Raw genomic sequence first — 10,150 nt, forward strand, 5'->3', positions numbered from 1 at the left:
AAGCTTTGCAAAATGCCTAGATACTATCTTACAGATGTTGGGCTTTGGAAGCTGTGGGGCCGAGAAGCCCTCAGTCAGCATCGCTCCTGGGACCATGCTGGCCATGCTCACTAGGCACCACGGAGGCAAGAGGGTGGTTTTCCTGCAGCGGCTGAGCAGTGAGTGGCCTGCTACTTATGACTGGACCTCTGTCCCTTAATTCAGTTCCTCTGCGTGGAGCACTCCAGAGGTTTCTCATTGCCACCTCCACCAACACCGGTATCAGTGGTGTGAAAATCCCCAAACATCTCACTGATGCAAAGCTGCACGAGCCCAGACTCCAGGAGGGTGACATCTTTGACACCCTTCCTTCCTTCCTTCCTTCCTTCCTTCCTTCCTTCCTTCCTTCCTTCCTTCCTTCCTTCCTCCCTCCCTCCCTCCCTCCCTCCCTCCCTCCCTCCCTCCCTCCCTCCCTCCCTTCCTTCCTTCCTTCCTTCCTTCCTTCCTTCCTTCCTTCCTCACTACCTCCTTCCCTCCCTCCTTTCCTTCCTTCCTTCTTCTCTTACATTCTTTTTTTGTTTAAGAAACACATGTCTGCCCTAACAGTGTGTCTCAGTGAATTGAGCATTGTCCCATGGACTGAGAGGTCCGGGTTCAAATCCCGGTCAAGGCACATGCCCAGGTTGTGGGCTCGACCCCCAGTGGGAGGTGTGCAGGAGGCAGCCAATCGATGTTTCTGTCACATCGGTGCTTCTCTCTCTCTAAAAAAAAAAAACATATTTATAAAAGAAACCCATGTCCTTTGGGAATGATCAGCTACAGAGACTTGCAGAGATGGAACAGGTGATGGTTGCTTTCAATGGGGAAATGTTTCTGGTTCCAAAGATCTTATTTACCTTGTGCACCTGCTGTTTGAGCAGGTTTGACATTGCTTGCACAAGTGAATATCCTTGACTTTTCCATGTGCCTGTGTCCTGCCCCACACCCCCAATTCCTTGTCAGTCCTTTGGGAGAAAACAATAGCCATTTTATCCCTACTCAGGCTACCTACTAGTTTTAGTAAAGCCGAGACTTTGCTGGCATCATTATGGCGTTTGTTGCATCTTTTAAAAACAACTTTAATTCTGAGTAATTTTTTTATTGTTGAAAGTACTACAGATGTCCCCCCTTTTTTCTCACAGACCCCCTTCTCCTCGCTCCCACCCTTCTGCTTTCCCCAACGTAAAGTCTGTGTCGACTGGTTGTGCATACATGTATATAAGTTCTTTGGTTTAAATGGGGATAATTAAAACCATATCATATGTACAAGTCTACAGATTTGACACATGTGTAAGCCCATGAAACCACCATCATACTGAAGAGATAGAATATTTCCCTTATCCTCCACAGTTCTGAAACTTGAAGTTGCTATAAAACACTATATGTGAACTTTCAGCATTGGCCGTGGGCACAGTCCACAGAGAAGGCATTTTAGATCCATTCTTCCCCTTGCTAGAAATGTTTTCAAAGGGGACAATTCAAACAAACAAAAAATTGAGTTGTAAAGAGTAGCTTTATAAAGCAACATTATCAAATCGAAAAAAATAAGATATGGTCTCTTTTATCACTGGAATAAGGTTACATAAATAATGTCCTGTTAGTAAACATTGCAACTGCAAGGAGCCATTAACATAAGAACTATGATACACACACGCACACACACATACACATACACATAAGTACACACATGCACAAGGGACAGTACTAAAAGAAAATGCAGAACATAAAACAGTACATAGTTTTTCATTATACTATGTAAATCTGTGCTTATACATATTCAATATGCAATATACATAAGAATTTTAAGCATATAGAAAGATAAATTTAGAAGGGAAAACAAAATATTAAAAACTATTTTTTTTTTTTTTTGGTGGTACGTGCCCCTAGCGCGAACCGAACCCAGGACTCTGGTCCACAGGTCAACGCTCAGCCGCTGAGCCAAACTGGCAAGGGCTTAAAAACTATTTTATAAAAAAAAAAAAAAGAAAAATTCCACAAGCCAGAGGTAACTATTAACTTGAGTAACATATTAACTTGAGAATATACATCCGTCTGTTTTTGTTTTGTTTTAAATGTACTTTTTTTTTTCTTTATTGATTTGAGAGAGAGAGGAAGGTAGAAGGAGAGATAGAAACATCGATGAGAGAGAACTTTGGCCCCCTCCTGCACGCCCCCGACTGGGGATTTGGCCCACAACCTGGGCACATGCCCTGTCCGGGAATCAAACTGGTAACCTCTTGGTTCATGGGTCAATGCTCAACCACTGAGCCACACCAGCCAGGTAGTATCCATTTGTTTTTACACATTATTTTATTTTTTTACAAAATAAGGGCATGTTATATATACAATTTGGTAACTTGTTTTTAAATTTAAAATGACAATTCATATCATAAAATATGTTTAGAACATGAATGTTAATAAGTATGTACATATAGTTAATATATGTTTCATTATTATACATAATATGTATGTTTTTTTATTCCATTGTATGCATATACAATATATATTTTTAACCAATCTCCTATTGTTGGGCATTTAAGTTGTTTACTGTTTTTCACTATTGTCAATAATATTCTGTTGAACATATTCTGTTAATATACATCCATGTTTATTTTCATTTCTTTTGTTAATCCTCACCTGAGGATATTTTTTTCTGATTTTTAGAGAGTGGAAAGGAGGGAGGGAGAGAAAGAGAGACATCAGTGTGATAAAAGACACATCAATTGGTTGCCTCCTGCCGAAACCTGACCAGGGCTGGGGATTGAACTTGCAACCCAGGCCTGGGACACCTTCCATCTGAAGGCTGACACTCTAACCACTGAGCAAACCAGCTAGGGCCATGTTTATTTTCTTAAGATAAAGTTTTTAGAAGTGGAAATGCTGGATAAAAAGAAATGTTTACTTTTAAGTTGTAAACAGTATTCACATTTATTAAGCAAAAATTTTAAAGTTAAAACAACTATTTTATGGTCATAGCATTATACATAAAACTTTTAAAATTAACTTTCCTTTTGACATGATTTAAATGAACAGTAAATCTGGACTGCATTCCAGTCTATATTTTTCTGCATATTTCCTGTCTGATTTCAACAGAGCACTTCACTCTCCTGATTTGCGTTTATCCAAGGAACAAGCTGCCTCCTTTAGAATGTCTCCGAATGGGATAAACAGAATAACGTCTCTATACAACAGGTGCTAAATAAATGTTACTCGGATCAAGCATCTTTTCTTGCCAATGTTATTACCTCTCCATTCACCCACCAGCTTCCCAAATCCCTTCATATCATTTATTTGTTCAGAATGGGTAACTGACTTAGTCCTTCCAAGAAGTTTTTCCACAGTACATCTACTGTCTACATAGCAGATACAGAAACGTTGTTTCTCAGATGGAATACACTCCCTTTCCCACGGCCAAGTATCACTAAATAAGCTCAAGCACTTCCTATCGAAATCCAACAAGGTCATTTGATTTCCCCACCATGGTCATTGTTGTAGGAGAAAAGGGAGAACAGGGTGTGTATGTTACAAAGCAGTGTTTTTCCCCCAGCGAACTGAGTTCTCACCTGGAAAGTTGCTTCCACGAAGACAGATTCCCAGGAACAAATAAGAAGCAGAGACTTTTCCCGAATATAAAATTCCCTTTATCCTGGCATGCACAGCTCAGACCTGCAAAGCGTGTTTTGGTAAATTTTCTACAGAAATTGGTAAGCTGAATGTGGACCTTGCCCTTTTAAAAGCCGGGCATAGGGGGAAAGCTTCTGCTAGCTGGTGCGAAATCCAGAGGCATTGTAGTCCCTCACTCGGTGGCATGTTCAGAGAGCTGGTCTTCAAGTGGGAAGTCTGGTGGTGTCTCAGGGTTGGATCCATCTACTAGTTGTCTTTCTCGTCTAGTCTTTCTGCTTTGGTTTCCTCACCAGGAAGGTGAATACTCCTACCCACTATTACTAGCTTCTGGGTTTGTTTGCTTGTTTTTAAGTTGAATGAGCTAACAGCTGTGAAATGCTAGCAGAAGTCATTGTACTGTAGGTTCCATAAGTAAAAGCTTGTTTCAGCCCCACATTACTGTAGCTTAAGATCTGTGTGTTTGTAAATTATATCGCATTTTATTTTTTAAAAATATGTTTGCATTGATTTATCAGAGAGAGAGGAAGGAAGAGAGAAATAGAAACATCAATGAGCTGCCTCCTGCATGCCCCCTACTGGGGACTGAGCTCGAAATCCAGGCATGTGCCCTGATGGGGAATTGAACTGAGACCTCTCAGTCCATGGGGCCATCCTCAATCCACTGAGCCACACCAGCCAGGAAATTATATCTCATTTTAAAAGAGAGAAAGAGCTCTGGCTGGTTTGGTTCAGCGGTTAGAGCGTCAGCCCATGGACTGAAGGGCCTTGGATTCAAGTCCTAGTCAAAGTTATGAACCTGGGTTGCAGGTTCGATCCCCGACCCCGACTGGGGTCACGTGAGAGGCAACCAATCAATGTGTCTCTCTCACATCAGTGTTTCTCTCTCTCCCTTCCTCCCTCCCTTGCACTCTATCAAAAAGAAAAAAAAAATCAATGGAAAAATATCCCTGGGTGAAGATTAACCAAATAAATAAACAAGAGAAAGATTCACTGTGTATTAAACTTCCTGAGTTATTATATATCCAAATTTAAAAGAAATTTGTCCTTCTGATTAAATGCTGTTTCGCCCATATTTTATTTACTTATTTATTTATTTATTTATTTATTTATTTATTTATTTATTTATTTTTTTTATCCTCACCCGAGGACATTTTTCAATATTTTGTTCAGATAGAGTGAGAGGGAGAGAGAGAGAGAGAGAGAAACATCGACGTGAAAGTGACACATCGAGTGGTTGCCACCCACACGACCCAACCAGGGCCGGGGACAAACTGCAACCAAGGTATGTGCCCTTAGCGGGAACCGAACCCGGGTCTCTCCGGACCGCAGGCCAACGCTCTAACCGCTGAGCCAAACCGGCCAGGGCTATTTATTTTTTAATATTTTTTTCTTTATTGATTTTAGAGAAAGAAGAAGGGAGAGGGGGAGAGAGAGATAGAAACACTGATGAGAAAGAACATTGACCGGCCGCCTCCTGCATGCTCCCACTGGGGATCAGGCCCACAACCTGGGCATATGCCCTGACCGGGAATCCAACTGGCAACCTCTTGATGCATGAGTTGATGCTCAACCAGTGTGCCACACCGGCTGAGCTGTTTTGCCCATATTTTAAAAAGTATTTAACATTTTAAAATTTTATTAGTACATTTTTTTTTCCTCACCTGAGGACATTTTTGCATTTATCTTCAGATAGAGTGGGAGGGAGAGAGGGAGGAAGAGAGAGAGAGAGAGAAACATAGATGTGAGAGAGACACATCGACTGGTTGCCACCCACAAGACCCCAACCAGGGCTGGGGACAAACTGCAGCCAAGGTACATGACCTTAGTGGGAACCAAACTCAGGCCTCTCTGGTCCGCAGGCCAACACTCTAACCGCTGAGCCAAACTGGCTAGGGCCATTTTCTTTTAACTTATTTATATTGTTGAATATATGACCGATGTTCCTCATTTTTCTCCTATTGACCCCATCCTCCCCACTCCTGCGCCCCTCCTGCCTTTCCCCACACTGTGGTCTATGCCCATTGGTTACGCATATATACATATAAGTTCTCTGGTTTATTTCTTCCCACCTCCATTCCCCCCTTCCCTTTGAGGTTTGTCAGTCTAACAACCAATTTGTACTTCCTGATCTCTTCACCTTTTTCACCCATTCCCCCAACCTCCCTCCCATCTGGCAACCAACAAAATGTTCTCTGTATCTATGAGAATGTTTCTGTTCGGCTTGTTCATTTTGTTTGTAGATTCCATTGTCAATAGATATGTATTTATTGCCATTTTGTTTGTTCATATTTTTTATCTTTTTCTTCAAGAAGACCCTTCAACATTTCATATAACAATGGTTTGGTGGTGATGAGTTTCTTTAGCCTTTTCTTGTCTGGGAAAGTCTTTATATGGTCGATTCTAAATGACAGCTTTGCAGGATAGAGTAATCTTGGTTGTAGGTTCTTCCTTTTCATCACTTGAATATTTCTTGCCACTCCCCTCTGGCCTGCAAAGTTTCTTTTGAGAAATCAGCTGACAGTCTTATGGAAACTCCCTTGTAGGTAACTAACTGTTTTTCTCTTGCTGCTTTGAAGATTCTCTCTTTGACTTGAACTTTTGCATTTTGATGATGATGTGTCTTGGTGTGGGCCTCTTGGGGTTCATCTTGTTTGGGACTCTCTGTGCTTCCTGGACTTGTATGTCTGTTTCCTTCACCAAGTTAGGAAAGTTTTCTGCCATTATTGTTTCAAAAAGGTTTTCAATTTCTTGTTCTCTCTCTTCTCCTTCTGGCACCCCCAAGATGCGAATGTTGGCACGCTTGAAGTTGTCCCAGAGGCTCCTTAGGCTCTCCTCATTTTTTTTGGATTCTTTTTCCTTTTTGCTGTTCTGATTGGGTGTTTTTTGCTTCCTTATAGTCCAAATTGATGGTTTTCTTCTTGGCTTTACCTACTCTACTATTGAATCTGTGTAAAGTATTCTTTATTTCAGTTAGTGCATCCTTCATTTCTGACTGCTCCTTTTTTATGCTCTTGAGGTCCTCACTAAGTTTGCTGAGGTTCTCACTAAGTTCATTGAGCAGCCTTATAAGCAATGTTTTGAACTCTGCATCTGTTAGGTTGCTTATCTCCATTTTGCTTAGTTCTTTTCCTGCGGTTTTGTTCTGTTCTTTCACTTGGGACCTGTTTCTTTGTCTCCTCATTTTGGCTGCCTCCCTGTGTTTGTTTCTATGTGTTACTTAACGAGAGATATGGGGCCGCTGAGACCAGATGCTGCTTGTTTAAGAGAATTTAGGAAATCCTGAAGCCAGATCCAAGACAGGCCAATCCTATGATAAAGCAACTGGCAACAACTTGGGTGGGCCTGAACGTTGGGTGGGGCGGGGCCTCAGGGAATCACCAGGGTGGGGCAAACTGTGAGCTAGGTTGCTGGAGTCCCAGATATGGCAGCTGTCTGCTGCCCCAGGGAAGGGCTCACCAAAGGAACAAAGACCTCTGATAGCACATCTGTCCAGGAGAAAGCCACCCCCACAGCCCTAGCTCCAGTGCCAAGCAACTCAGTTCTTTCCCATATGTCTCTGGTGCCTTTCAAGCTCCCTTCCCCACGCTGGAGCCCCGAGGGTGCAAGTCCAATAAATCCGTGCGCAGGCCCTTTAAGAGGAGCTGCCTGGGGCTCCAGGCTGCCTCAGCCTCCCTCAGCCTCGGTTCCTGCTGGTTTTTCCAGCCAGAAGTTATGGGGACTTCTCTTCCTGGCACTAAAACCCTGAGCTGGGTGCCTGGTGTGGGACAGGGACCCCTCAGTCATCAGGGAGGACCTTCCTAGCTGAGGTATTCTTCTAATTTGTTTTTGCCACACATGGTTGTAGGACCAGCCTGTCCGCCTCTGGCCCTCCTACCAGTCTCAATGTGGCTGCTTCTTGAATTTCGTAGTTGTAGGACTTCCATTCAGCTTGATTTCAGGCAGTTTTTAATGATGGTTGTTCTGTAGTTTAGTTGTAACTTTGATGTGGTTGTGGGAGGACGCGATACCGCGTTTACCTATGCTGCCATCTTGACTGGAAGTCTAGTACATTTTCTTTATTCTTAATTTTTAAATTACATTTGACACACAACATTATATTAGTTTCAGGTGTACAACGTAGTGTTTAGATATTTATGTAACTTTCTAGTACCCATCTGACATCATACATAACAACATTATTGACTATATTCTCTATGCTTTACTTTACATTCCTGTGTTTTGCCTACCTTTATGACTGCAGGTTTAAGACCTGAAAACTTGGATGTCCCTTCTCTATTAACTCAATATCTGCGGCTGCTCGTGAGAAGTCTGAAGTCATTGTGATTCTCTTTCTTCTGAATATAACCAGTCTGTCCCCTTTCTCTGTAATTGTAGGATCTTGTCTTCATCTTTGGTATTCTGAAATCGCACAGTAATATGTCTCATGAGTTCTTTTCACACTCAGTCTGAAGTTAGTTCTTTTCATCTTAAGATGTCCTTTACTTTTGAAAAATTTTCTGCTTCTCCTGCTGCTTCTGCCTCTTTTTTCCTTTTCGTCCGTTAAATTGTTGTTAGCATGCCTCTCGCTCTGTTCTCACTTTTTGGGGTGCCATTTAAATGACTGTCCAAGCTTGTCAGTGCCGTCCAGTTCTCTTGTCTTTTCCTTCACATTTCTGTCTACATTTTGTGTTATGATCTGCCAGATCGTCCTGACCTGGGTCCGGAGGCTAAGGAGACTAGACTCCATTCTTATGTAGGCCCCTTGGCTAAGGCGACTAAATAACTCCATCTTTATCATCAATGGACCTTCCTCAATATTTTTCCAGTAATAGGTTAATTACCCCTAGAAGTAAAGGAGTTTTGCCTAAGATTACATTTGCCCCACATGTTGGGAGGCATTTGCAGTTTCCAGTATCGGTATTTGCAGACACTTGCAGGTATTCCTGAGCCCGGTGAATAATGCTGGTTTTGACTTCTGTAATCGTTGTCACTCCCACTATTGTACCGGTCCTCAGAGGGAGGGGGGGAAAAGGAGGATGGGGCTTCTGTCTTTAAAACCAGAGGAGTGACTTCCGGTCAAGATGGCGACGTAGGTAAACGGTATCGCAACCACAACCACATCAAAGTTACAACTAAACTACAGAACAACCATCATTCAAGCCAACCTGAAATCACGCTGAATGGAAGTCCTACAACTACGAAATTCAAGAAGCAGCCACATGGAGACTGGTAGGAGGGGCGGAGGTGGATGAGCTGGTCCCACACCCATGTGTGGCAGATAAAAATCACGAGGACACATCAGCTGGGAAGGTCCTTCCTGAGGACTGAGGGGTCCCTGTCCCACACCAGGCACCCTACTCAGGGTTCCAGTGCCAGGAAGAGAAGTCCTTATAAGTTCTGGCTGTAAAACCAGCAGGAACTGAGGCTCAGGGAGGCTGAGGTGGCTGGAGTCCCAGGCAGCTCCTCTTAAAGGGCCTGTGCACGAACTTATGGGACTCATTGCCTTTAAGCCTGGAGGGGAGGCAGCTCGAGGGGTGCCAGAGACATACAGGGAAGAACTGAGCTGTTTGGCATTGGAGCGAGGGCTGCAGAGGGGGCTTTCTCCAGGACAAACATGCTGTCAGAGGCTTTGGTGAGCTCTTCCCTGGGGTGGCAGACAGCTGCCATATATGGGACTTCAGCAACCTGGCTCACACTGGTTGCGCTGTCCTGGTGATACCCTGAGGCCCCGCCCCAATCAACATTCAGGCCCACCCAAGCTGTTGCCAGTTGCTTAACCATAGGATTGGCCTGTCTTAGATCCTGCTTCAGGTTTTCATAAAGTCTTTCAAACAAGCAGCATTTGGTCTCACCTAGCCTCATACCTCTTGTTAAGTAACACGTAGAAACAACCATAGGGAGGCAGCCAAAATGAGGAGACAAAGAAACAGGTCCCAAATGAAAGAACAGAACAAAACCCCAGGAAAAGAACTAAGCAAAATGCAGATAAGCAACCTAACAGATGCTGAGTTCAAAATACTGCTAGAAGGATGCTCAATGAACTTAGTGAGAACCTCAGCAAACTTACTGAGGGCCTCAAGAGCATAAAATTGTACCAGTCAGAAATGAAGGAGGCACTAACTGAAATAAAGAATACTTTACACAGATTCAATACTAGAGTAGGTAAAGCCAAGAAGCAAACCATCAATTTGGAATATAAGGAAGCATAAAACACCCAATCAGAACAGCAAAAAGGAAAAAGAATCCAAAAAAATGAGGAGAGTGTAAGGAGCCTCTGGGACAACTTCAAGCGTGCCAACATTTGCATCTTAGGGGTGCCAGAGGAGAAGACAGAGTGCAAGAAATTGAAAACCTATTTAAAACAATAATGGCAGAAAACTTTCCTAACTTGGTGAAGGAAACAGACATACAAGTCCAGGAAGCACAGAGAGTCCCAAATAAGATGAACCCCAAGAGGCCCACACCAACACACATCATCATTAAAAGGCAAAAGGTTCAAGACAAAGAGAGAATCTTCAAAGCAGCAAGA

The sequence above is a fragment of the Molossus molossus genome, unplaced genomic scaffold (assembly GCF_014108415.1).
Source record: "Molossus molossus isolate mMolMol1 unplaced genomic scaffold, mMolMol1.p scaffold_m16_p_13, whole genome shotgun sequence".
Lineage (NCBI taxonomy): Eukaryota > Metazoa > Chordata > Mammalia > Chiroptera > Molossidae > Molossus > Molossus molossus.